At 44.8% G+C, this 25,000-nt stretch overlaps 1 pseudogene; it reads left to right on the plus strand.

Annotated features, from left to right (window-relative positions):
• LOC126029792 (ankyrin repeat domain-containing protein 13C-like) lies at positions 1 to 25,000 on the plus strand (annotated as a pseudogene).

Below are 25,000 nucleotides of genomic sequence, written 5' to 3' on the forward strand. Positions count from 1 at the left end.
ATGGAACAGAAAAGCCAGAATATGACAGGTACTGCCACAGACTGTGTAAGTCCATTTCTCATTGGAAACTGTTTCTTCCCCATCTTAGAAAGTAGAACTTTGATGAAGAAGTGGAGCTGTCAGAATTTCAATGATCTCACAGTTCTCTTTTCTCTTGCCTTCTGGAGTCTCCAAACTCTTCTCTATCTCTCTACCCTTCTATTTCATCAATCACAGTGCATCAAGAAACCTGCTAGCGATCAAGAGGTTTGCTTTGCTACCCTACTGAGTTTCTCTCTTTTTTAATTTTACTATTTTTGAGCCACACCCAGCTGTGCTTAGGGCTTACTCCTGGCTCTACACTGAAGGATTACTTGTGGGTGATACTCAGAATGCCAGTTAGAAGGTGCCAGGGATAGAGAACCCTGTCAGCAGCTTGCAAGGCAAAGGCCTGCCTGCTATATTATATCTCTGGCCCAGGCTTCTCTCTTGCTTTAAACTCTTCCAGAACTCTGTTATTTATTTATTTATTTATTTATTTTGAGAAGGTTCAACTTCCTTTCCAGATGCCAAAGCCCTTCACAATCCCTCAATTTCCTAACTCTCCACTTCATTACTTCTCATTCTCCATCTGATTCTTGTAATCCTAGCCATTTGAATTTTCTACAATTTTCTATTGCATTCTCTTTGTTCCTCTTTCAACTCCAAATTTCTGCATACATTCGTCCATCTCCCTGATAGCAATTGCCATCTTTGGCCTCTAAGCACGCTTTTCTAGGATCTCAGACATTTGGGATCTTTTTGGAATTAGAATCAAAGCAGTATTGTGGACTGCTGGTTATGACAAGTGGTCCTGTTTCAAACCTTACGGAATGCACTCTGCCAGCAGCTTGAAAGCAGGAAATTAAGGGGTTTCACATGGCTCTTTGGCGTTCACTTCAATGAGAATGCCCACAGTGTTCCTTGGTTTCCTTGGTGCCTATGACTAGAACAAAATTAATGGGCAATTGGCTTGAGCAGTGAAGCATCACCACTGTTTCTACATTGTCCTAAAGAACAATGATGGGGTTCCGGCACTCATTCTTAGTTTGTGGTACTTTGAACTCTCAGCTCTCACAAGGTTTTGTTCAAAGTCAATTGGATTTATTAAAGTTTTACTGAGAGTTATTTTCCAGTACTCTGATGTGGTTTACACATTCCCTTATATGAGGTCTGACACAGGGTGAAATGTGTGTGTTGGCTGGGGTGCACATTCCAGGGGAGTAAAGAGGCTTGATCAAAGGCAGTTTCTTTTAAGTGCTTCCATTACTTTCACTTTTCTGAACTCTAGAGACTTCTGCTCATTAATATGACCAGTATTAAAATAGGATTTATTTTACTTTATTAATTTTTAGGTTTTTTTATTGATAGGAGAGTGGTATTTAAGATATGTAGATTAACTAGAATTATTTTACTATCCTGGCATTCAGTAAGATATAAAAATCTAATGAGAAGGGACCAAAGTGATAGTACAAATGGGTAGGCACTTGCCTTGCATTCAGTGTAGATCCCTGGACTCCATATGGTCCTTCAAGCCGCTCCAGGAGTAATCCTGAGTGTTAAGCCAGTAATAAGCCCGGCACATCAGTCAGGTATGCTTCAAAACAAAACAAACAGCAACATTTATGAGCCCTTTATTCTCCTATAATCATGTTTACATGTCAGGTTTGAGTCTTTTGTTTTCTTTCTTTCTTTCTTTCTTTTTTTTTTTTTTTTTTTTTTGGTTTTTGGGCCACACCCGGTGACGCTCAGGGGTTACTCCTGGCTATGTGCTCAGAAATCGCTCCTGGCTTGGGGGACCATATGGGACGCCGGGGGATTGAACCGCGGTCCTGTCCAAGGCTAGCGCAGGTAAGGCAGGCACCTTACCTCTTGCGCCACCGCCCGGCCCCTTTTTTTTTTTTTTTTTGTGGTTTTTGGGTCACACCCGGCAGTGCTCAGGGGTTACTCCTGGCTCCATGCTCAGAAATTGCTCCTGGCAGGCATGGGGGACCATATGGGACGCCGGGATTCGAACCGATGACCTTCTGCATGAAAGGCAAACGCCTTACCTCCATGCTATCTCTCCAGCCCCGAGTCTTTTGTTTTCTTTGGGGCCACTCTGGGCAGTGCTCAGGTGCTGCTCCTGGCTTGGTGCTCAGGGCTTGCTCCTGGAGGTGCTCAGGAGACCATGTGGTGCCTGAGATGGAGCGCAGTCTTTCTGCATGCAAAACATGTGCTTTGATTTACTTCCTGAGCTATCTACCAGGTTTGATTTTAGTGGGATGACCTAGGGGACTTTGGATCACACCCAACCATGCTCACAAGCTATTCCTGCTCTGTATTCAGAAGTGACCCATGGCACCATTTGGGATTCAACCAACCAGGGTTAGACACATGCGGGGCAAGTGCCTCAACCTGTTCTATCTCTCTGGCCCTCAGGTTTGATTTCTGTGCCCCATAATGGTGAGAATTGTTCTTTCTTGGTCATATTCTGCCACTGGAATATTTTTATCTTTCACCTCAGAGAAACTTTTTTTTACAAGGACTTTTTAGAAAAACAAGCAAACAGGAAGAGAGCTGAAATTTAGAAATTCTAGAATATGTTGTATGGCTGTTACCTGCTTGCTTAGGATGTCCTCACAAGAGATAAAACTTGAATGACATTTGCTTTCTGAAAACTAGGAAGATACATGGGCTGGAGAGATAGCACAGCGGTAGGGTGTTTGCCTTGCACGCAGTTGATTCAGGACTGTTGGAATCCCGGCATCCCATATGGTCCCCTGAGCATGACATGAGTGATTTTTGAGTGCAGAGCTAGGAGTGGCCCCTGAGTGCTGCCTGGTGTGACCCAAAAACCAAACCTAAACAAAACAAAACAAAAACTTGGAAGATTCAAATTGGTAGCAAAGCAAAGCAAAACTAAACCAAAGGAGTAACAACAATAAAATTTGCAAGGACCAGGGAGTCAAGAAGTCACAGGAGAAATTAAGAAATGCTTTCAGGGGCCAGATAGGTGACGCAGCGGTAGGACATTTGCTTTTCACTTGGCTGACCTAGGATGGACCTACTGTGGTTCGATCCTCGGAGTCCCAATCCCTAGCATCCCATATGGTCCCCAAAGCTAGGAGTGATTGCTGAGCGCATAGCCAGGAGTAATCCTTGAGAGTCATCGTGTGTGACCAAAAACCAAAAAAAGAAAAAAAAATGCTTTCAGTTTAATGAAAATGGAAACGCAAAATACTAAACCTTATGAGATTCATCAAAAGCAATGCCAGAGGGAATTTTGTAGCTATAAGTGTCTATTTTAGAAAAGAATAGTCTTCAAATCAATAAGCTAAACTTTTGTATAAGAAACCAAAAGGCTGGAGAGACAATAGAGCAAGAAAGATACTTGCCTTGGATACAGCTAACCAGAGTTTTGTTTTTGTTTGGGAAGGGGCTTACACTCAGCTGTATTCAAGAGTTACTCCTAGTTCTTTGCCCGGAATCACTCCTGGTGGGTTGAAGGAACCATATGGGACTCCTGGGAGCGAACCTAGGTCTTCATGCAAGACAAATATACTATCTCTCAGGACCTCCTGGCCAGAGTTTGATCTCTGGTATTCCATTTGGTCCCTTGAGCCTCTCCAGGAGTGATGCTGGAGCAGAGTCAGGAATAAATCCTAAACCACCAGATATGGTTCCCCCAAATAATAATACTTATTATTATTTAAACAAATAAACTAATATAATAAATTCAGTTAGTAATAGAAATAATATAATATATGATATGATATAATAACAGCCCCCAATAACTCTGGACACTAGGCTCAGTGGAGCTTTTCGGTTAGGGAAAATGAAGTGCTGAGAGGGGACTTATTCAGATTCCCAGAGGGAAAACACACACACACACACACACACACACACACACACACACACACACACACACACACACACACACACACACAAAAGCTCTGAATCCCCAGATCTTGAACTGTTAATCTCCTTTGTATAATTTATTATACAACTGTGATAGAGTTCTGTGATATACTGAAGAGACTATACTGAGCCTGAAAGGGATCATGGGAAATTACTGAATTAGCAAGAAATCTGGTTTAATGTTTTATTTTTATTTTTGTGTTTGGGGGCCATAGCCAGTGGTGCTCAGGGGCCTGGGTCAGTTCAGTTCAGTGCTCCTGACTTGATGCACAGTGTTTTCTCCTGGCAGGGCTAGGAGGACTATATATGGATGGTGCAGGACTCAAACCTGGTCTGATGTGTGTAATGCAAGCATCCTACCTATCTACTGTACTCTTGTTCCAGCATCCAGTGCTGTGTGCTGTGTCCAACAGTGATAGTGGACCATATTATATGAGAAATGAATACAGGATATTACAAATACAAGCTGAGGGGCTGGAGCAATAGCACAGTGGGTAGGGTGTTTGCCTTGCACACGGTTGACTCAGATTCCATTCCCAGAATTCCATACAGTTTCCTTTGCCTGCCAAGAGTGATTTCTGAGAGCAGAGCCAGAACCTGAACGTTGCCAGGTGTGGCCCCCCAAAGAACAAACAAACAAATAAAACAAATGCAACATAAGCACTTTACCACTGATCTACATCTCTAATCTAGAACCAATATATCAGAAGCATTGATGGTTAGAGAATCCCAGAGGATTACTATTTGAAAAACACATTCATGTTAGGCCTAGGGAAATGTCTCTCTGTGGGTTGGAGAGAATGCTTTGCATGCAGGAGCCCCTGAGTCAGTCCCAGTCACCACATAGTCCCTAGAGCAGGGGTCTTCAAACTATGCCCGCGGGCCACATGTGGCCCGCAGAGGAGTCTGATCCAGCCTGCCAGCAGTGAGCGCTGTTTGGTTGCCAAGATACCTGCCAGCATATACACTCAGTGTATATCCAAATATCAGGAACCATGCACTCAAAATGGTAACCATCTTTGGCAGCACTTATGCCTGTGAACAGACTTTTTCAGAATGAAACATCTGAAATCTCCAACCAGATCAAGATTAACTGATGCCCACTTGCATCACTTGTTACGGCTGGCAGTGACAAATATGGAACCGGACATTGACCATCTCTTTAGCAAAAGCAGGCCCACAGTTCCCATTGAAATACTGGTGCGTGACCTGTTTATTTATAAATGGTTTTCATTTTATTTATATAAGATATGTGCAGTGTGAGTAGGAATTAGTAGCTCATATAGTTCGGCCCTCCAGCTCTCTAAGGGACCATAATCTGGCCCCCACTTTAAAAAGTTTGAAGACTCCTGCCCTAGAGTATCTAAGCACTGATAGTGAGGCCTTCCTAAAAATAAAAGAGGCTTGTTGGACTTAAGTCTATGCTTTTAACATGTAAAGTCTGGCTATAATTGTATATGAGTAGTGTCATGGTTTCATAATAGCAAGAGACTCAGAATAAGATCAATTGCTAGGGCAGTATTTGTGTGTGTGTGTGTGTGTGTGTGTGTGTGTGTGTGTGTGTGTGTGTGTGTGTGTGTGTGGCTGGATGGCTGGATGGCTATACCTGGACATATTCAGATATAAGTCCCTAACTCCTATACTCTTTAGCTACCTTAACTGAGTATTAAGATTCAATCTTTGGGAACTGAAGTAATAGTATAGCAAGTTGGCACTTGACTTGCCCACTGCTGAACTGGCTTTGATCTTTAGCACCCCTTCTGTTTCCCAAGCCCTGTCAGGAGTAATCCATAAAAGCAGAGCCAGTAAGTCCTGAGCACTGCTGAGTGTGACCCTAAAACAAAACAAAATAAGAAAAATTCCATTTTGGGGGCTGGAGCAATAGCACAGTGGCTGACCTGGTACTGACCCATGTGGTCCTCTGAGCCTGCCAGGGGCAATTTCTTTTTTTCTTTTTTTCTTTTTTTTGGTTTGTTTTTGGGTCACACCCAGCAGCGCTCAGGGGTTACTCCTGGCTCTACACTCAGAAATCGCTCCTGGCAGGCTCGGGGAACCATTTGGGATGCCTGGATTTGAACCACTATCCTTCCACATGCAAGGCAAATGCTTTACCTCCAAGCTATCTCTCCGGCTCCCTTCTATTTATTTTTTAATAACTTTGCCTTTGTTCTTTCTGAAACAAATGTATTATGATCAATTGTGTTAACTATGTAATATATTTTCTTTAAATAAATTTAAAAAAGGGGGGGCGAAGGGATAGCATGGAGGTAGGATGTTTGCCTTGCATGCAAAAGACCGGTGGTTCGAATCCTGGCGTCCCATATGGTCCCCGAGCCTGCCAGGGGTGATTTCTGAGTATAGAGCCAGGAGTAACCCCTTAGTGCAGCCGGGTGTGGCCCCAAAACCAAATAACCAAATACACACACACACACACACACACACAAAGATATATATATATATATATATATATATTGTGATCTGGGGGCCAGTGCAGTGGCGCAAGGGGTAAGGCATTTGCCTTGTCTGCACTAGTCCAGGACAGACCACGGTTCTATCCTCCAGTGTCCCATATGGTCTCCTATGCCAGGAACGATTTCTGAAGAGATGGACAGTGAGTAGGGTACTTGCCTTCTTCCATGCTCCTGATCTGGGTTTGATTCCCAGCATCGCATCTGAGCACTGCTGGATACAGCCCCCAAATAAAACAAATAAAAAAAAAGAAGAGAGATGGGGCCAGAGTGATAGCGCAGCAGTATGGCATTTGCCTTGCACGTGGCCAACACAGGATAGTCCTTGGTTCAATTCCCGGCATCCCATATGGTCCCCTGAGCTTACTAGGAACAATTTCTGAGCGCAGAGCCAGGAGTAACTCCTGAGCAACACTGGGTATGGCCCAAAAACTGAAGAAGAAGAAGAAGAAGAAGAAGAAGAAGAAGAAGAAGAAGAGAAGAAGAAGAAGAGAGGAGGAGGAGGAGGAGAGGAGGAGGAGGAGGAGGAGGAGGAGGAGGAAGTAGAGGAGGAGGAAGTAGGAGGAGGAGGAAGAAGAGAAGAAGAAAAGAAAGGAAAGAAAGAAAGAAAGAAAAAAGAAAGAAGAAAAGAAAAAGAAAGAAAGAAAGAAAGAAAGAAAAAAAGAAAGAAAGAAAGAAAGAAAAGAAAAGAAGAAGAAAGAAAGAAAGAAAGAAAGAAAAGAAGAAAGAAAGAAAGAAAGAAAGAAAGAAAGAAAGAAAGAAAGAAAGAAAGAAAGAAAAGAAAGAAAGAAAGAAGAAAGAAAGAAAGAAAGAAAGAAAGAAGGGGCAGGAGAGATAGCATGGAGGTAAGGCGTTTGCCTTGCAAGCAGAAGGTCAGTGGTTCGAATCCCGGCACCCCATATGGTCCCCCAAGGCTGCCAGGAGCGATTTCTGAGCATCGAGCCAGGAGTGACCCCTGAGCGCTGCCCAAAATCCAAAAAAAAAAAAAAAAGGAAAGAAGGAAGGAAGGAAGGAAGGAAGGAAGGAAGGAAGGAAGGAAGGAAGGAAGGAAGGAAGGAAGGAAGGAAGGAAGGGAGGGAGGGAGGGAGGGAGGGACCGGAGAGATAGCATGGAGGTAGGACGTTTGCCTTTCATGCAGAAGGACAGTGGTTCTCCTGGCAGACTTGGGGGACCATATGGGATGTCAGGATTCGAACCATTGTCCTGCGTCTAAGGCAAACACCTCTCCGGCCCCATCACTAAATTTCAAATAAAAATTATAAGATACTATTTCAGAAATCACTCCTGGCTGGGGGCGGCGGGAGAACCATATGAAATGCCGGGGATTGAACCCAGGTCTGTCCTGGGCAGCCACGTGCAAGACAAATGCCCGACCACTGTGCTATTGCTCCAGCCCTACTTTTTTTTTTTTTTTTTTTTTTGGTTTTTGGGCCACACCCGTTGACGCTCAGGGGTTACTCCTGGCTATGCGCTCAGAAGTTGCTCCTGGCTTGGGGGACCATATGGGACACCGGGGGATCGAACCGAGGTCCGTCCTAGGCTAGCGCAGGCAAAGCAGGCACCTTACCTCTTGCGCCACCGCCCGGCCCCCAGCCCTACTTCTTAATTTCTTCTTGTTTGAATAGGAGCAGGATTTATTGAGGTGCAGTGGGGGTGGGGAGAAAAGACTCAAGAGAAGATTCAAATGACAGCCCTTTGTCTAGAGGGTGTCTATTAGCCCCACAATCATCTGAGGCTTGTCTTCTTCTCTAAGAATTTGAAACAATAGGGCCCGGAGAGATAGCACAGCGGCGTTTGCCTTGCAAGCACCGATCCAGGACCAAAGGTGGTTGGTTCAAATCCCGGTGTCCCATATGCTCCCCCGTGCCTTCCAGGAGCTATTTCTGAGCAGACAGCCAGGAGTAACCCCTGAGTACCGCTGGGTGTGGCCCAAAAACAAAAACAAAAAAAGAATTTGAAACAATAGGAGCCAGACAGAATATAAAGTAGGGCTGAAGATAAATGAGTGAAGATGCAATGAATTGGGCACTTGCCTTGGACACAGCTCACTTAGGTTCAATCTCTGGCACCTCATATTACCCCCCACCCCCCAAGCCCTACCATGAATAATACCCGAGCACAGAGCAAAGAGCAAGTCTGAGTACTATTGGGTATGGCCCAAGAAACAAAACAACCACCAATACCAAAAAAGTAAAAAGGGAACATCCCCATGACAGTGGCCTCGCCTAACGAGAGCTCAGAGAAAGCTACACTCGCTCAAACAATGGTGTGAACTGTAGCACTGCTGCACAAGGACATCTTTTCCTTTCATTTGTTGTAGTGGTGGTAAAATATTTATGCTTTGTCAAAATATTTATTACACAAGGATTCGCTGCAGGATTTGTAAAATAAATATTTGCTGCCTTAACCATTTTCAGCTGCATGTCTGTGGCATTCAGCACATTCTCACAGATGGGCAAGCCCTACGCGCCTCACCAGAATCTATTCATCTTCCCAAGTTACGCTGAAGTCAGGAGTCAAGTCCTGTTGTCTAATGTTGGGGCATGAGTTTGATTTCCCCCAAATGGTCACTGGGAGGTTTTGGATGAGCCGTTTCAAGCCCCAGCCTCTTCTTACCCTCTGTGAAAATGGATATGGTGATGGCCCTGACTGAGGGATCTAGAGGAGGAGATCATTAGAAGGGAACATAGCAGCACCTTTTTAACACACCCACCAGCCTGCCTCTCATTTCCTCAGCTGAAAACCCCCCGTTAGTTGCTTCTGGCACTGGAAGACTCAAGACCCCCCAATTCAGCCTGTATGGACTCGAGCTCAGCCCTTCCTCAACTTGAAGGGGCTTCCTACCCTCCAGTGCTCATACTGGAAACTTTAGGTCTCTTAACTTAGAACGTCCCAAATCTCTCAAATTTGCCTCACAACGCTGCCTCAGCTAAGGGCTTATCTATCACCTGAGACCACATCACTATTAGACCATGCCACTATTTCTTTTTCTTTTTTCTTTTCTTTCTTTTTTTTTAGGTCACATCCAGCGAAACTCAGGGATTACTTCTGGCTCTTCACACAAAATCGCTCCTGGCAGGAGAGAAAGAGAGAGAGAGAGAGATCTGGCAGTGCTTGGTAACTACTCTAAGCTCAGTGCTTGGGGTTATTTCTGTGTTTCTGCTGGTACCAGGGATCAGACCCACACCTCCTGCAAGTAAAGCATATACACCAGTCCTTTGAGCTATCTCCCCAGCCATTTCTTTCTTCTTTTTCTTGTTCTCTCTCTCTGTCCCTCCTTTGTTGTGCTAGGAGGTTCTCTACATGCCAGGCATGTGCTCTTCCCTTGAATCGCCTTCCCAGCCCTCTCTTATGTAGAAGAGGGGTTTGGCCACATCTGGCTGTGCTCAGGGGCTACTTCCAACTCTGTGTTTGGGGAACCATGCCGTGTTAAGGATCAAAACAAGGCCTCCAGCTTTCAAAACACATTTGCTCAGCTTATTGGCTCCCTCTTAGGCCCCTCTTGTTATTTATGTGTTTGTTTGTTTTGGGGCCACATCCAGTGGCACTCAAGGGTTACTCCTGGCTCTGTGCTCAGAAATCGCCCTGGCAGGTACAAGGGACCATATGGGATTCCAGGATTCGAACCACCATCCCTCCTGGGTTTACAAGGCAAATGCCCTACTGCTGTACTATCTCTCTGGCCCCTGTGTTATTGTTTTTTTAAATAAGGCCACATCTGAAATAACCGTGTCACAAACAGTAACAACCAAAGGAATTCTCTGTAAAAGCAAATCTTATGTTCATGAGTCTGATGTCATTTGTGGCTAGTCACTGAACATACAGGGTGGCATGGTTGCTTTGCCCACGCAGAGAAAATGGCTGTCAGCAATGGAGGAAACTGCCTCTCTGGACTAGTTAATCTAGTTAATCATTTAAAATGATCTGATCTGGGGGCCAGAGTGGTGGTGTGGAGTGGTAAGGCTTCTGCCTTGCCGATGATAGCATAGGACAGACCGCAGTTCAATCCCCCGGCATCCCATAGGTCCCCCAAGCCAGGAGCAATTTCTTTTTTTTTTTTTTTTTTTTTTTTTTTTTGGTTTTTGGGCCACACCCTGTGACGCTCAGGGGTTACTCCTGGCTATGCGCTCAGAAGTTGCTCCTGGCTTCTTGGGGGACCATATGGGACGCCGGGGGATCGAACCGCGGTCCGTCCTAGGCTAGCGCAGGCAAGGCAGGCACCTTACCTCCAGCGCCACCGCCCGGCCCCTGGGAGCAATTTCTGAGCACAAAGCAAGGAGTAACCCCTGAGCATCACCAGGTGTGCCCCCCCAAATAAGTAAGTAAATAAAAATGATCTGATCTGTTTAATGGTGGGATTGCCCAGGGCTTCCATGACCCAAAGAACAAAAAGCAAAACATAGCAAGATGTGAGGCTATAGGCCCAGAAAGGTCTGCTCAGGAAGCTGGTCTTAGGCTGGTGTCTGAGAATTTGATTTGGGGGAGGGTTTCCTATTACCAAAAGTCCTGGCCCTCCCTGCCTACGTGATTCACACAGAGTTGGTTTTTTTGTTTTGTTTTGTTTTGTTTGGGTCAAACCCAGTAGCGCTCAGGGGTTACTCCTGGTTCTATGCTCAGAAATCGCCCCTGGCAGGCACAGGGGACCATATGGGATGCCGGGATTCGAACCATCGTCCTTCTGCATGAAAGGCAAAAGCATTACCTTCATGCTATCTCTCCGGCCCCACACAGAGTTGTTGATTCTTTTTTTTTTTTTCCCCCATGGTTTTTATTTTTGGGGGCCACAGCTGGCAGTGCTCAGATTCACTTCTGCTCTGTGCTCAGATATTTATTACTCCTGGCTCTGGGACCAGATAGGATGCTGAGAACTGAACCTATATCAGCCATGTGCAAGGCTTACTCTCTGTACTACTGCTCCAGGGCTGATTCTTCCTTTAGTTTTTCTTTGGTTTTGGATCACTCCCAGCAGTGCTCAGGACCTACTCCCTGTTCTGTGCTCAAGGATCACATCTAGTAGGGCTTGGGCAACCATCTGGGGTGCTGAAGGTCAGGCCAGCTGCCTACCGGCAATTCTACCACTGTATTATTGCTCTGGCCAAATTTTCATAGATTCTCAATGTCTGTTTTCCTGCTGAGAATCAAAGAGAACTTGGGTGAACAGCACTAAAAGGAATTGCTCATATTGAGTCTCCTACAAATTTTCCTAGCCAACCAGACTTGTTTACTGGAAGAATTAAGTGTTATCCTGGGTTGTGACTCTGCAGAAGAGGACACATGGGGGTTGTTGCCTGTTTTGCAACTGCCTTCTCTTTTTTTTTTTTTTTTTTTTTTTGGTTTTTGGGTCATACCCGGCGGTGCTCAGGGGTTACTCCTGGCTGTCTGCTCAGAAATAGCTCCTGGCAGGCACGGGGGACCATATGGGACACCGGGATTCGAACCAACCACCTTTGGTCCTGGATCGGCTGCTTGCAAGGCAAACGCCGCTGTGCTGTCTCTCCGGGCCCTGCCTTCTCTTTCATGTTGACTTTTCACCCAGGCGGTTTTTCTCTTGGTTCTAGTTTTTGGGTCACCCGGTGTTGCATAGGACTTATTCTTGGCTTGGTGCTCAGGGATCCCTTCTGGTGGTGCTCAGGGGACCATAAACTGTGCTGAGGATCAAACAAAGATTGGCCTTCAGGCCTGTTTTTCTTTGTTTGTTTTGGGGCCACACCCAGCATTTCTCACAAGTTACTCCTGGCTCTGTGCTCAAAGTCGTCGCTCCAGGCAGGCTTGGGGAAACACACGGGATGCCGGGAATTGAACCACCATCTGTCCTGGGATGCTTTAAGCCCTGCTTATCTTTCTGGCCCCCTCTGTTGACGGAGCTTTGTGTTCATTTGCTGTAAGTCAGTCAGCATCCTGAGAAAGACCATAGACTGAGTTTTCTGGGTTCTCCTAGTGATTAATTGAACTGGGGGCTGGTCAAGGAACCCTTGGCAAACTTCTGTCTGTTTAGCTAGATTTGTCTCTTCTCCCCAAAGCCTTTTCCTTCCCTCCTTTTTTTTTTTATGTTTTATTTTGCCACACTCAGTGGTGCTCTACACGCAAAAGTCACTCCTGGTGGTGCTCAGGGGACCATATAGGATGCCAAAGATCAAAGCCAGGTCAACCCACATGCAAGGCAAGTGTCCTCCCCATTGTACTCTCACGTTATCCCAGTCTTCTTTTCTCTTACTGTGCCTAACAGTCTTGTGCCCAGTGAAGCTATAGAAATGGGCTTGAGAAACAGGACTGGCAGCAAAGCAGCTACTGCTTGGCAGGCTCTAATGAGTGATCTTTCCTACACATTGCTTAGTCCCTTGACTAGTATTTACTTCAGAGTTCCTAAAAGAGAAGGTTTTGCAAGTAGAACTGGATTGGAATCCCAGCTCTTAGCTTCTACTTTCTGAGAATTCATTTCTTCATCTGTGAAATGAGCTGCAATGGGTTTAGTTTGATGAAATCATGCAAAAAATACTCTATATGGGGGCCAGAGAGATAGCATGGAGGTAGGGCATTTGCCTTGCATGCAGAAGGACAGTGGTTCGAATCCCAGCATCCCATATGGTCCCCTGAGCCTGCCAGGAGCAATTTCTGAACATAGAGCCAGGAGTAACCCCTGATTGCTGCCGGGTGTGACCCAAAAACAAACAAACTAAAAGGGATCCTGGAAGCAGGGGGCCTCAGCTGTAAAGCTTTTATGGTGCATGTAGCTAACCTAGGACAGACCATGGTTCGATCCTCAGCATCCCGTAGGATCACCCAAGCCAGGAGCAATTTCTGAGTGCATAGTCAGGAGTAACCCCTCAGCGTCACAGGGTGTGGCCCAAAAAACAAAAGAAAGTGTGGGGGGGAATCTTGGAATAAGAAGTGCAGCTAAGGGGCCGGGCGGTGGCGCTGGAGGTAAGGTGCCTGCCTTACCTGCGCTAGCCTAGGAGACAGACCGCGGTTCGATCCCCCGGCGTCCCATATGGTCCCCCAAGCCAGGAGCGACTTCTGAGCGCATAGCCAGGAGTAACCCCTGAGCGTCACAGGGTGTGGCCCAAAAACCAAAAAAAAAAAAGTGCAGCTAAACTTGAAGTTCAGGCTTAAAGGGAAGGAATGCAGAAGATGGGAACACACTTCACTGACTCAGAAGCTGTGACTCAAAAAGTTTGTTCATTTATCTCCTAAGTTAGAAATTATTTTCCTGGAAGCCCACTGACCTTTCCAGCTGAGAGTAACAAATCAGGGGAGTTTCTCTGAAGTCTCTTCAAAGCTGTCATTTTAGGCAATACTAATCTGATTTCTTTTTATGGTCAGATTGTTTTGTGATCATTGTTGTGAAGGAATGAAGATTGCAGATCTATTTCATTTTCCCCGCCCCCTTTTTTTCACATCTATTTCAAACAGCCCTTTCATCTCTCTCTCTGCAAGGACAGCAAACTCAGAACACTTGTTTGCATTGTGATTACTGGGAGCAAAATAAGTAGTAAGGAACGACTTTCAACAGTCTGAGGCCCAGAATTGGCCCTCAAGAGTGATTGCAGCTCAAAACTGGCACACCTGGGTAGCTTGGTGCTATTATTTGTTTTTTTTTTTTCGGGCCACATCGTTTGATGCTCAGGAGTTACTCCTGGCTAAGCACTCAGAAATTGCCCCTGGCTTGGGGGGACCATATGGGATACTGGAGGATCGAACCACAGTCCTTCCTTGGCTAGTGCTTGCAAGGCAGACACCTTACCTCTAGCGCCACCTCACCGGCCCTATTTGTACAAGCCTTAAATCTTAAATGTTTACATTTATTTCTCAAGGCTGCCTGCTTTTAACAAAGTTCTGTGCCTGTCACAAGGCCCTGCATTTCAGCTAAGTTACCTGCCACTTATAAGGTCTCCCAGCAGGTTATACCCAGTAATGCTCAGGGGCTATTTCTGGCTCAGCACTCAGGAATTACTTCTGATGATGCTTGGGGCCATACAGGATGTCAGGAATTGAAGCTGGGTCGACTGCATGCAAGGCAAATACCTTACCCACTGTATTCTCTGGCCCTATTATAAAATTAAAAATCTTGCCTCGATGGGGGCCAGAGCGATAGCACAGTTGTAGGGCATTTGCCTCGCATGCAGCTAACACAGGAGGGATGTTGGTTCAAATCCTGGCATCCCATATGGTCCCTTAAGCCTGCCAGGAGCAACTTCTAAGTGCAAAGCCAGGAGTAATCCTGAGTGCCACTGGATGTGACCCCCCCCAAAAAAAAACTTCCCTAGTGGGGCTCGAGCAGTGATGCAGCAGTAGGGCATTTGCCTTGCACCTGGCTGACCCAGGACAGACCTGGGTTCAAATCTGGCCTTCTAGATGGTCCCCCAAGCCAGGAGTGATTTCTGAGAGCATAGCCTGGAGTAACCCTTGAGTGTCACTAGGTGTGGCCCAAAAAACAAAAACAACAACAATAAATCTTCCCTAGGGTTGGAGTGATTGCACAGTGGTTAGGGTGGTTGCCTTGCATGCAGCCAACCGGAAATTGACCCAGGTTTGATCCCCGGTATGCCATATGGTTCCCCCAGGCCTGCCAGGAGCAACTTTTTTTTAAAATTAGGTTTTTGGGCCACACCAGGTGAGGCTCAGGGGTTACACCTGGCTATGCACTCAGAAATCGCTCCTGGCTCAGGGGACCATATGGGATGCCAGAAATTGAACCCAGGTCTGTCCTAGGTCAGCAACGTGCAAGGCGAACGCCCCACTGCTGTGCTATTGCTCAGGCCCCAGGAAAAGAACTTTTGAGTGCAGTTAGGAAGAACTCGAAGTGCTTCCAGGTGTGGCCCAAAACTGCCCCCCCCAAATATCTCCTTAGAGATCACAACATATTTCTCCTAATGTCACTGTTTTCAGGTATAAAAGGTTGAAAATCTTTGATTAAAAGAGTTCTGCCGGAGTGATATCTTAGTGGTAGGGCATTTGCCTTGCACGTGGCTGACCCAGGATGGATCTCAGTTTGATCCCCCTGCATCCCATATGGTTCCCCAAGCCAGGAGCGATTTCTGAGTACAGAGCCAGCAGTAACCCCTGAACAGCACCGGGTGTGTCCCAAAAACCAAACCCTCCCCCCAAAAAAAAGTTCTGTTGAGGCCAGAGCTATAGCACAGCAGTAGGGTGTTTGCCTTGCACACAGCAGACTCAGCATGAATTTGGGTTAATCTTCAGCAACCCATATGGTCCCTGAGTCAACCAGGAGTGATTTATGTGTAGAGACAGTAAGTCAGTAGTAACCCCTGAGAGCTCTCAGGTGTGGCTCACAAACAAACAAAAATGTTCTTTTTTTTTTTTGGTTTTTGGGTCACACCCGGCAGTGCTCAGGAGTTACTCCTGGCTCTATGCTCAGAAATCGCTCCTAGCAGGATCAGGGGACCATACGGGATGCTGAGATTTGAACCATCGTCCTTCTGCGTGCAAGGCAAATACTCTACCTTCATGCTATCTCTCCGGCCCCCCCCAAAATGCTATTTATATGTAGATTTTTCTTTGGTCTTTTTTTTGGCCATGGATAGTGGTGCTCAGAAATTACTCCTGGGGGCTGGAGCAATAGCACAGTGGTAAGGCGTTTGCCTTGCATGCGCCAACACAGGACAGTTCCCAATTTGAATCCTGGCATCTCATATGTTCCCTGAGCCTGCCAGGGGCGATTTCTGAGTTCAGTGCCAGGAGTACCTGAGTGCCCCTGGTGTGGCCCAAAAACCAAAACCAAAAAAAAAAAAATACAGGTTGGAGCCTGAGCAAGAGGTAGGGCATCTGCCTTGCACACACTAACGTAAGATGGACTGCAGTTCAATCCCCTGGCGTCCCAAATGGTCCCCCAAGCCATGGGTGATTTCTGAGCGCATAGCCAGAAGTAACCCCTGAGTGGCACCAAGTATGGCCCAAAAAACAAACAAAAAATTACAATTCGAGTGTTTATTTATGTGAAGCTAATGTTGGGTATCAACTTACTGTTAAAATTTCGCAGAATGGACCGTCTTTCAGTGCATTGTCCATAGTTTAACATTTTTTGGAGGGGCCCACACCCGATGGCGCTCAGGGGTTACTCCTGGCTCTTTGCTCAGAAATTGCCCCTGGCAGGCTCAGTGGACCTTATGGATGCTGGGAACCTAATCTGGGTCCATCCTGGTCTGCTGTGAACAAGGCAAATGCCCTATCGCTGTGCTATCTTTCCGCCCCAGTTTAACTTTTTTTTGGAGGGGGCACACTCGGTGATGCTCAGGGGTTACTCCTTGCTATGCGCTCAGTAATAGTTCCTGGCTTGGGGGACCATATGGGACACCGGTGCATAGAACCGCTGTCTGTCCTAGGTCAGTATGTGCAAGGCAGGCAAACACACTAGCTCTTGCGCCACCGCGCAGGCCCCCAGGAGTGATTCTTTTTTTTTTTTTTTTTGTTTTTGGGCCACACCCAGCGGTGCTCAGAGGTTACTCCTGGCTGTCTGCTCAGAAATAGCTCCTGGCAGGCACGGGGGGACCATATGGGACACCGGGATTCGAACCAACCACCTTTGGTCTAGATCGGCTGCTTGGCAAGGCAAACACCGCGTGTGCTATCTCTCCGGGCCCCTGGAGTGATTTCTTAAGCTCAGAGGCAGGTGTTAAACCCCTGAGCACTGCCTGGTGCAGTCTGAAACCCAAAAAGGGCTGCAGTGAATAGCACAGTGGATAGTATGCTTGCTTTGCATGCGACTGTCCTGGGTTCTATCTCCAGCATTCACCCCTGGAGGTCCCTAGATGTTCATTAATAACCTTTTTTTGTTTATTTGTTTGTGGGTCACACCTGGCAGCGCTCAAGCTCTATACTCAGAAATCACCCCTGGCCGGCTCGGGAGGACCATATGGGATGCTGGGATCTGAACCACTGTCCTTCTGCCTGCAAGGCAAATGCCACTACCTCCAGCTATCTCTCCAGCCCCCATTAATAACCTTTTAGTGGCTAGATGGCATTAGTTATATTGGAATAATTTTAATTTGTCTTTTGGGTGATACCTGGCAATGTGCAGGAATCAATCCTGGAGGGACTGGGGAACCTTATTGCAATGCAAGCTACCTTATGGTCTGTACTATCTCTTTGGCCCAACTAAGAAACCATATTGCTTGGTATGTCTTTCTGTTTTTAACTCACCCTTTGAAATACATTGATCACTTTCTCTTTGGTTATTATCACTAAAGGGGCTATAACACTTCGGAACAAGATCCTGTGTAAAGATCTTTTTTTGTTTGTTTGTTTTTTTGTGGGGCAGTGCTCAGGGGTTACTCCTGGGGGCTCTATGCTCAGAAGTTGCTCCTGCAGGCTGCGGGGGACCCACATGGGATGCCGGGATTCCAACCACCATCCTTCTGCATGCAAAGCAAATGTCCTACCTTCATGCTATCTCTCCGGCCACCTGTGTAAAGATCTTTATTCTGGTGAACTCAGAAAATGTATATTAACTTTGCTAAATTTTTTTTTTTAGATTTTTATTTTGCTAAAATTTGATACAAATCGTCAGTGAAACCATGTGAGTTTTAATAATTTGGGGAAATATTAATTATTTCTTATATTCCTTTACTTGATAGGTACCTGTCCAGGGAACCTATTTCTCATTTGTCTGGTCTATATTTATTTAAATTCAGGGTGTTGTGTTTCACAGTTTGAACTACTGTCTGGAGAATATTCTAGGAGAGTATGACAAGAGTGTATTCTGTTGGTGAATATGGTAAGGTATGATAAGAATGTTTAACTCTGCCTCTCTAACCTCAGAAATTAGAGGTCAAATCTAGTGTTCACAATTTTTGTAGACACAGAAGAAAATGAATTTTCAATGTTTCCTGGCACGGTCAAGATACATTAACTACGATACAGTAGCATTATGTTACTACATATAATTGTGGTGGTTGTTTTACTAATAGCACTCCTTTGATAAATAAGATGAATTACTGAGCTTGGAAGCTCTAAAGTGTGTCCATAAAATGAAAGCTCAGCATAAAGTTCATGCTGATTTTCTGCAGCAATGACCAGCATGGAACACACTAACAAGGTGGTCTGACTAGAGTGTCTACAGGAACAAGGAAATGTATTCCAGCATCTCTTGAGAATTGGACAAGACTACAGAGATTCTTAAAAAGTTCGTAACCATAATAAGGATTAAATGGCCTGTCAGATTTGACCCGCTAAGCCTGTGAAATTTCACAGAAGAGCCACTATTTCTGGTCAGCAACACAAAGAAACACTTGGCGAATGTCACCCCAAATTCCACCACATACCTGCAGCTTCCTAAAAATAAATATCTTAGAAAACGTACTGATATTGAGGGCTGAAGAGATAATATAGGGTATTAAGTCACCTTCCTTGCAAGTGATCCGCGGCACTGCATATGGTCCCCAAGTACCACCCGTAGTAATTTCTGAGGACAGAGTTGTAAGCCAAGTACCACTGGATGTGGAAAAACAAGACCAAAACATTACTGTTTATTTGATAGCATTGTTATCATTAGTCTTCAAAATGGTTAGATCTTAAACAACTCACTGTGTGAACACTGACAAATAAGAATCTAAGTTATCATTCATTTATTAACCTGGTATCTACTGTTTGTGTTTCAGTGTTTGTATACAGCAGGTAAAAGTACAAATGCCTCACTCTCATGGAACTTTCCCTTCATGGAGGATCAGTTTAATTCAAGTCACACTGAAACAATGAAAGAAAGGGCACAATTTTCGATAATCACCTTTGATTTACACTTGTCACAGAACCAGAATTTATTTTTTTATTTATTTTTACAACTGGGTTTCTGGATATAACATGTAAATTGTAGAATATGTTTCCTCAAGGGGAATCCTGCAGGTAAAGTAAGAATTGAAACAATCAATAAAAACAGACGAGTAAATCTAGAGGTAGCATTATGCATCACAAGTCTCTATACATTTGAGGCATTACAAATTTTAAGACAAAGACTCTATTTTTCTACTTTTTCTCATCCCATTTGCCTTTTTCCCCTTCAGAGAATGACTCATCAGCAACTTATCTCTTGCTTTTAACCAATCTATACACTAATCTCTTGTGTACATCAAGCAGAAAACTCTGCATAAATGCTGGCATAATGAGACTGGCAGATGCTGTGTTCTTTTGCTTCCAAGAGAAGCAAATGCATGAACTTGCTGGGCCTGTCAGAGGAGAAGACTTCCATTAAAATCCAGGGGGGTAAGGGGCTGGAGAGATAGAACAATGGTAGTGCATTTGTCTTGCAAGCATGTCGAACCCAAGACAAAGGTGGTTTGAATCCCAGTGTCCCATTTGGTCCCCCTGTGCCAGCCAGCAGCGATTTTCTGAGCAGATAGCCAGGAGTATATCCCTGAACACCACCAGGTGTGACCCCAAAACCAAAAAAAAAAAAAAAATCTAGGGTAAGCTGACATGTTGGCTAGACTTAGAAACATGTTTTTTTCATTTAGTGTTTTTTTTTTTAATTCACATCCAAAACCAGGGACAGTGTACATCTGAGTGGAGCTTGGGGACCAACGTAGGCCATTTTCGTTGATGCTCAGGAGCATGTCATGCTGAAGAAAGAAAATCAGGTCATGTGCAATAATAGCATACAATCTACCATTCAAACAGTCTGTGACCTATGTTGACCAATGCATTCTTTCATTATACTTTCAATGTCCATGATAACAGTTGAGATGTCCCCCTTTTTCACCAGATAATAATGTTGACTTTCGCTCTTACTTTTTTCTGGTTAAAGTGGTTTCGAATTTTTTTTTATCAATTTTATTGTCATATCTGGCATATAGCTGGCATGCCATAATCTTACACAATCCCTGGCACATATCTGGCATATAGCTGGCATGCCATAATCTTACACAATCCCACCATTACTTGGGAAGTTCAAAAAAAAAAACAGTTTATTCAGTAAGTGGTAAGCAGCTTACACAAGAGTTAGAGTTAATTCTCTATAATCAAGGAAAACGTTGGGTAGTTCACTTTTGTGGTGAATCTTGGAAGAGATGTCACAAGCCTCTAAAATTCATTGGGAACACCATCATCTGGCTGAAAATTCTGGGACACTTTGGGAGGAGAGTGGGCTGAGGTCCTCACCTCCTGAAGCCATAGCCCACTTAATTAAAAAAAAATCAATATAGGGCCCGGAGAGATAGCACAGCGGCGTTTGCCTTGGAAGCAGCCGATCCAGGACCAAAGGTGGTTGGTTGGAATCCCGATGTCCCATATGGTTCCCTGTGCCTGCCAGGAGCTATTTCTGAGTAGACAGCCAGGAGTAAACCCCTGAGCACCGCTGGGTGTGGCCCCAAAAACAAAACAAAAAAAAATCAATATAAAATCAATATTGGGGGCCTTCTCAGGGGGCAGGGCTAGCAGATGAGTGGGAACTGGGAGAGAATGGTGGACGAGAAAATGTTACACTGAAAGTGGGATACTGGTGTCAAATCATAGAATGCCAGAAACAACTCTATTATGAGTACTTTGTAAACTATGGTGTTTAAATAAGTAAATAACATTTTTTTTTGCCACACCCGGGTGATGCTCAGAAGTTACTGCCTGGCTTGCGTTCAGAAATCACTTGTGGCTTGGGGGACCATATGGGAGGAATCCAAACTGCCATCTGTCCTAGGCTAGCGTAGGCAAGGCAGATGTCTTACAGCTTGAGCCACTGCTCCGGCCCTAAGTAACAACATTTAAAGATTTCCTAGGTAATTGGGGGGCATTGGGAGCAGACTAAAAATCAGAGCACCATGTTACCTGACTCAAAAAGTATATTATAGGGGGCTGGAGAGATAGCACATCAGTAGGGCATTTGCCTTGCATGCAGAAGGACGGTGATTCAAATCCAGCATCCCATATGGTCTCCCAAGCCAGGAGTGATTTCTTAGCGCATAGCCAGGAGTAACCCCTGAGAGTCACTAGGTGTGGCCCAAAAACCAAAACAAAAAAGAATAATAACAACCAGTGCTTCTGAGGATAGAGGGAGAAAGGGACTTTCATTCACTGCTGGTGGAATGTGTATTGGTTCAACTTTTGGGAAAATAAATGGACATTCCTCTAATACCTGATAGTTGAGTTTCATTTAACCCAGCTATAACTACTTCTGAAATATATTGCACAGGGGGGAAAACACAATGCAGAAAAGGCATCTGTATTCTTACATTCATTGCAGCTCTAGTCTTAATAGCCAGAATCTGGAAACAACCTAAGTACCTGAGAACTGAGAGGATAAAGAAAGCATGGAATCCTATGGGACAGTTAGAAAAAAAATGAAGTCATGGAATTTATCTATACATAGATAGTATGAAAAGTACCATGTTGAGTGAAATGAGTCAGAGAGAGAAGGGAAAGATATGAATGCTTGCACTCATGGTGCATAAAAGGAAAGAGAGATTAGAGAGAGTGAATAAAATGTCTTCCACAGAGGCAGGCTGGGTGTGTGCTTGGCAGGGCAGGGAGGATGACTGGGAAATTGGTGGTGGCAGGAAATGAAGACTGGTGAAGGGTCGGGTGTTGGAATATTTTACTACTGAAACTCAACTACCAAATGCTTTTTAAGTCTATACATTACAGTGGTTTAATTTTTGTTGTTGTTGTTTTTGGGTCACACCTAGCAGTGCTCAGGGGTTCCTCCTGGCTCTATACTCAGAAATCTCCCCTGGCAGGTTCGGGGGACTATATGGGATGCCAGAATTAGCACCACCGTCCTTCTGCATGCAAGGCAAATGCCCTACCCCCATGCTATCTCTCTGGCCCCAAACAGTGGTTTAATTTTAAAATAAAGTAATCTAGGGGGCCTGCCAGGAGTGATTTCTGAGCATAGAGCCAGCAGTAACCCCTGAGCACTGCCAGGTATGACCCCAAAACCAAAAAAAAAAAATTGTAACTTAGAGGCCAGAGAAATAGCATAGCAGGGAGGGGGCACTTGCCTTTCATGCTGCTGGCCTGGGTTCAATTCCCATAATCCCATATGTTTCCCTTCGCATGCCAGGAGTACCCATGACACTGCTGAGTGTAGCCCCCTAACATACAAATTAAAAGGCAACATAAAGAGCTTATTTAACAACAAACTAACCCCAAACCTACCAAGAAACCTTCTGCTATTTCCTTGTCTCCCCATCTGCCTCTGGGACACAGGAAGTGAGACATTAGGCCAGTACCTAGCTGACAGGAATAAATCAGATATGACTAAGATTTAGTACTTCTCCGTGATGCTCCTTCAAACTGTCACTTAAATGTAGAATGATCCCAGGGCCAGAAAGATAGTACAGTAGGTAAGGCTCTTGCCATTCTCGCAGCAGTTCTAGGGTCCATCCCAGGCATCCTATATAGTCCCCTGAACACCACCAGGAGTAATTCCTGAAGTGCAGAGTCAGGAGTAAGGCAGCCTGAACATCACAGGACTGGCCCAGTCATGCTCCAGAGCCCACCCATAACAAGCCAAACACTTGAACTGTAGACACAACTGACCTTTTCCTTAGTGAACTTCTGTATCCTTCCACTTCCCATAGAAAGAGAGTGTATATTCAAAGGAATGTGCAGAGACAGTCTTGGTTCATCTGTAGGCACAATATCGGGCAAAAAGATAATCACAGAAACAATCCTTTGCATCTCGCTGTGATGTTGGGAAATGAAGAATGTGCCCACTTACTGTTGACTCAAAATGCTTCAGTATAGGTGAAAAATGCTCAAGGATGGAGCCCAATGGCAAAGCCATCAGCTGTGGTGATAGATGATGACAACTCTCCTAAGGAAGTCTAAGCAGCAATCCAGGGAAAGTGTTAAAGAAAAATGACTCAATTATTAAAAGCTCTAAAAGAGCTCAGTGACTTACTAGAACTTCACTGGGATTTTCAAAGCTGGGTGCCCTTACTTTCCTGAATTCTGCCTTCCCATGCATGTAAGATTACCAAACAAGGTATCTAAATCAGGCTTGACACTACTCTTATAGACTTACTGACATGAAGTGCCACCAAGGGGTTCTATGCTTCATTTTCAGAGGGGATGTGGTAACCTCTGTATCTTTTGTAGTATTAGACAATGAACAAAGTTTATCAGTGAGAACACCATGAGAAATCAGAGATGGAAACAGAAGAGGAGGCTGACATTTTGATGAGTAGTGATATTTATTCTGCATCTTTATCAACCAAATCACTTTCTTTCATATATGTCTAAGTAGGATGGCTCTTTTGGGAAGATAAAACCAAAAGAGTAGGAAACTAGGGCAGGCAGACATCTGGCTTCCGGTTTCCTCTTTGATTCTGGCGACCAGCTCTTGCCAGGTATGGGGTTTGGGGAGGCCCCATACTGGAGCCCTTCTCCCTAGCCTGGGGAGTGCTGGAAGGCTTGGCAGGCCCCCAGCTATCCTTGTCTTTTCCCCCTGACTCCAGGCCTTCCCTGGGTGCCAGCTCAGATGGCCAGAAGTGGGTTCAGGTGGACTCTTAATGGTCCTCAGGATTCCCCCCTACCTCTCCCTACACTAATGGGAATTCGCTTTGGGTGGAGGGCGGGCCATTCTAGCACTGGTTTATGTTGGGACAGTCACTGGAATTTTTTTCTCCTTGTTTTCCTATTGATAGTATTGTATGCATATATTTTATATATCCATAACATCCATCTTGTATTGACCTTGATACTGCCCTACAAATCTCATTTCTAATATTTTACTGCCTCAGTCCCAACCCTTATTTCCCCCCAACTTCCCATGTAGGTGCGGCTCATGACATGAAGCTCACCACATAGAGTGATAAGTGCAGTTAGAGAAATAACAACACTGAAAACTATCGTAACAATGTGAATGAATAAGGGAAAAAGAAAGCCTGTCTCGAGTACAGGTGAGGATGGGGTGGGGAGTAGGTAGATCCAGGAAATTGGTGGTGGGACTCCTGCACTGGTGAAGGGGGGTATTCCTTACATGACTGTAATCATACAACTACAATTATATTTGTAATCACGGTGTTTAAATAAAGATAATTTATTAAAAATATAATTAAATTAGCCCCCCCCCAAAAAAAAAAGAGTAGGAAACTTTGGCAGACATTTTTCTGGTCAATGGACTTGCTTTAGAATCAAGAAAAAGAAAAGAACAGCTCGCTGAAGACGACATTTTTCTAAATAAGGCCATTATGGAGAGTTTAAGTAAAGGCAGAAATATTATGAAACAAAATTTTGAACTGGTTCAAAGAGCCTTACCTCTCCCCCTCAGAACATCAGTATCTATCTGCTGAAAATAGAAAAGCTCTTCATCTTGGTGTGCAAAGAAAGAAAGAAAGCGTTGAAAATCACAATTGCCATGAGCCAGTTTCCCTTGGGAATCAAGTCATTATTTTGGAATAGTTCTTTTCAAGCACTTTAACAAGCTCAGATAATTTGTTCAGAAGAAGCTTCCTCTAGGCTTTCCTGTGAAACTAGACATACCCGTGTTTCCTGCCATCACAGCCACTTTTCAGGAGTTTTGCTTCAATGAATTTGATGGTTTCATCTTCACTCTTACCTGTGACTTCAAGACCCAAGCTCATTTCTTAACCTATAATGGCTGGAAACATTACACTGCCAAAACTAGGAGAGCAAGAGAATTCAAAGATTTCAGATGTATACCCAAATAG

The sequence above is a fragment of the Suncus etruscus genome, chromosome 15 (genome assembly GCF_024139225.1).
Source record: "Suncus etruscus isolate mSunEtr1 chromosome 15, mSunEtr1.pri.cur, whole genome shotgun sequence".
Lineage (NCBI taxonomy): Eukaryota > Metazoa > Chordata > Mammalia > Eulipotyphla > Soricidae > Suncus > Suncus etruscus.